Here is a 4,179-nt window from a genome sequence, read left to right on the forward strand (position 1 = left end):
TACATGTCCTGCTCAAAAGCCTGAAGTCATGCATCACAAGGACCCAAAGAAGGTAGCACTCCTGTGGTTGAGCCTTACTGCCTCACACTCACATGTGTTTTCCCATCCTCTGAGTTAGATGTGCAGTGTTCCTCAAAATGACAGTTCCGGACCACTGAAGCACTTAAGGAGTGCTTGTTAAATACGGATTCCTGGGCTCCACCTCAGACCTTCCCAAATAAAAATCTCTTGGAACCCAGGAATTTTTTTTCAATATGGAACACTTGACAAATGTGCATGTCATCCTTGCACAGGGACTGCGCCAATCTTCTCTGCGTCACTTCAGGACATGTACATTTCAGGACATGTACTGCTGAACCGAGCTTGAGAATTTGTGTTTTTAACAAGCTTCAAGGTCATTCTGATGCACATTCCAGATTCAGAATCTCTGTTCTAAGGTTTCCATATATATATATATATATATATAGAGAGAGAGAGAGAGAGATGAAATCATAAGACGGCATCCACTTTTTGTCATACTAAATAACTCCACTTACACTACCCCATGAACACTGATTCATCAGAATGCTATTTGTCTCTAAAATACTTTAATAAAATAAAATAAAATGAATATTTTTCTTAGAAAATTAGCTAGCTAGCTAGCTAATCTATTAGAAAACTCAGTGATACACTTCCTTCCTAAGAGCAGCTTTATTGCCTCAGCCACAGAAAAACTGTGTTAACCACAGCACTGCATAGTCCTGGCCAGTGAGCATCAGCACTCCTTACTAAATGTATGTTCTACTGTGTTTTCTTGAATTAAATATGCTTGCAATGTGTGGCCTCTCTCCATGCAACTTTCTGGTGAGTTCTGGTTCATAATTTTGATCCAGAGGGCTATCAAAAGATGATAGTCCAGGTAGTGCCATCAAGATATACAAAAGAGCACTATGTTGGATGCTAAATCTTTTTAAGTAGCTCAAGGTGACTTTAGGGAAATGGTTGTAGCACAGAAGAAAGGTCAGCAAGGATTCAGGGTGATGGAAATCTTTTGACATTATAAAAGGGATCATAAACATCTCTTCTATCAGGGAGGATGAACTAACAATTATGACTGCTAATGGGAAGACACTATAGCTTGTGACCTCAGGAGATTGAAAGAGAGGATAAAAGCCACTTAAGAGGAACCCCTGGACTCAGGGACTTGACCAAAACAGCCTGTTCACTTAAACTCGCCTGGAGCACATAGTCCTGAAGTGAAGGGGAGGGATGCCTACACTGAGGCTGGGCTTGCAGCCTCCAACACGCCAGTGTTTCACTGTAGCCAGTGGGAATAGTTACAACATGCTAGAACAGTGGTTTCAAACCTCAGAGAATCCAGGTGATACTGAGACAGGGTCCTGTGCCCCACTGCTAGGTATTCTGTTTCAACAAGACTACGGGATGGCCTGAGAATCTGCATTTCTAACAGGCTTCTTGTGATGCTTTACAGTATTGGTTCTTGCACCACACATTTTATTTTTTATTTTTTTGCCAATTTTATATACAGTTTTAACTGGCCCTGATCACTATCTGTAATAATGGAACAGATTTCTCTGCATTAAACTAATATGTATATATAGCATCCAACCTAAATACTGTGTCCATTACTTGCATCACGGTTTAGGAAACTTAACTAAGCAGAAAACCAGTTGGCATGGCACTGTGGTACCTGAAACATAATTATGTCTCGTGATTTCCCAATACTCTTTCTTTGACCATTAATCATATCCACTAATCTTTTGTTGTTTTTGCCATTGTTGCCTTGCCCACAATAACATGGGTGGGGGGAGTGGGGGTGGAAGCCAAATGTTACAAGTGTTAATTGTGGCATTTTAAAAATCAAATCAAAATAGCAAAAATCATGAAAAAATAATTCATGAAAGCTGACAAGCCTTCACCCTTAATCATCATCTCAAGGTTAAATAATGATCAGAATTCTTTCAGTTGAAGTACTTATGTTGCATCTTGATGTTTGACTATCATATAAATATAACTGTGCTATTAGGCTCTATTTTTCATCGCAGATGAAATTGATGCATCTTTGTGTGGTGGAGTCTGACATAGTAAAATTGTTACTCTCTAGGTAGGATATTCATAAAAATATAATTATCGTAATCAGAACGGTCTTTAAGCTCATGAGAGGGGATTGCCAGATTTGTGATTGGCAGTTTTCAATCACTTCACGTATAATAAATAAAGAAACTTCTTAAAGCAGCCTTGGGAGTCACTAATGTCTTCCAGAGGGAAACTATTCTGATCAAATAACAAAAGGGTGTCGGGAGATGGTGATGGAAACTCAAGTTGGCCTCCTCTGCCTGGCTTTGGGCAGGACTGGATGGAACTTTTAACAGATTTCATTTGGTTTACTCACCAACAGATGTAATTAACAGTGCCATTTGCTGGGGGAGGGCGTTGAGAAGAGAGCTCACAGGAAGACAACCGTTACTGAGTAGAATGCATTTATCCTAACTTGCAGCAGGAGCCCAGGAGTTGCTGTGCACGCACCATGCCACCAGGGGGGGACGTAGCAATGCTATCAGGGGCATTTGGCCTTTGCTCAGTTGGGAGTTTCCAGTGTTCTTAATGTCCTCAATACTGGTTTAGTCAGCATGCTTAATAAATGTAAAGATACTACAAACGAACCCATGTTGGTGGGCTAGAGAAATAAAAACCAACAAAGTCAAGTCAACAGGCTGTTCAATTTGAAGACGAACCTACTCAAGTTGGACCACAACTTTGTTTTGATTCCCGCTGGTCTCTTTTAGAATTACTCAGTGGGGGCGAGTTGGTCCCCTGCCCCTGCGTGAAAACCTCCATAATCCTAGGGCTTGTTTTTAATCATTCTTTGGTAATAAAAAAATCCTACAGCCACTTTAAGTCTCCAACACAATCCCAATTAAGAAGTTAGAATATCCAGTCTTGTAGAATAATCAACTCCTAGAATCAGATTGAAAGGTGACACTTTTCAGGACACCTGGGTGACTCAGTCAAGCATCTGCCTTCGGCTCAGGTCATGATCCTGGGGTCCTGGGACTGAGCCCTGCGTTGGGCTCCCTGCTCAGCCGGGAGTCTACTTTTCCCTCTGCCCCTCCCCTGCTCATTTTCTCTCTCTTTCAAATAAAATTTTAAAAATAAATAAAGGTGACACTTTTCCCTTCACCCCTCTGGGGCCTTCTGCAGCCAAGAAGCTGGAGGAGGGGGCAGGGTCCATCTGTTCCTTACCTCCACCTAGTGTTTCCAGCTGTCTGCCGCCATTTCACTAGCCATGGTTTGTTCCTGGGTCAAGGCAGGCAGAGGGAAGAGAAGTAAGCAGGGGAAGAGGGAGAAAAGTTCTTCCCTGACTGATCATCTCTTAGGGTAGCTTCTCTCTTTCTGAGCTAGGCTGTGAAACTGAAAGCTGCCTCTCCTTGGTCTGGGGTGCTCTCTCAGTGCTTCAGAGACCCACCATCCCCCATGCTGGGGACCTCTCACCTGAAGTTCCTTCATCAGCTGAAACTCCAGCTCCACATCACAACTCCTGCCGCTCCCTGCTGAAGCCTAAGAGCCTCTAGGTGGCCCTTTTGGACAGGAGCTAAGTTTCTTTCCCCTTTCCTCGCCTCTTCTCTTTCCCTCTCCCTCCTCCCTACCCTTCCCTCCTCCTCCCCTGTCTTCCCAGCACCTCCTCCTCCCCCTCTCCCTACCCTCTTTTCCCCCTTCCCCCTCCCTTCCCCATCCCCCAGCGCTGGCCCACTCAGTCTCAAGTCTACTCCAAGCTGCAGGAGATGTGTGTAAAGCTCTCTGAATGAAGACTTTTCAGTGAGAAAGCAACTTTGGGGTGAGAGGGGCTTTTAGACTGCCTTCCAGGAAAACCCTCTTCACACCTCTTCCTCCCAGTCCTCAACCCCCTGATATTTTGTCATGGGGAACAGCTGGTCCGCATGCGTGTGAAGAGTCCAGCAGTAGCAGTAACACCCTGGCGCCACTTACTGATGCCATTCACTCCCCAGGAAAGCTTAGCTTGGCCCCCCTTCCTCTGGCGCTGGTCCTCCCCTCAGCCGTGTATCTGTTCTGCCCAGAAGGTCGGCCTGGGGTTCGGTGAGCAGCTGCACTTGGTGCCACACTAAGCCCTAGCCTCCAGCTCGGTGTCTTGTAGTAACAACGGAGAGATTTTGGCCTTGC

General features: G+C 44.6%; 1 non-coding gene across 1 annotated transcript; it reads right to left on the minus strand.

The window, feature by feature from the left end:
* Window positions 1-248: 248 nt before the first annotated feature.
* On the minus strand, window positions 249-357 carry LOC115944660 (U6 spliceosomal RNA). Its single transcript, XR_004079188.1, has one exon. It is a non-coding gene; the product is annotated as a U6 spliceosomal RNA (small nuclear RNA).
* Between the last annotated feature and the right edge of the window lie 3,822 nt (window positions 358-4,179).

The sequence above is a fragment of the Leptonychotes weddellii genome, chromosome 3, assembly GCF_054177405.1.
Source record: "Leptonychotes weddellii isolate Sample4059 chromosome 3, ASM5417740v2, whole genome shotgun sequence".
NCBI lineage: Eukaryota > Metazoa > Chordata > Mammalia > Carnivora > Phocidae > Leptonychotes > Leptonychotes weddellii.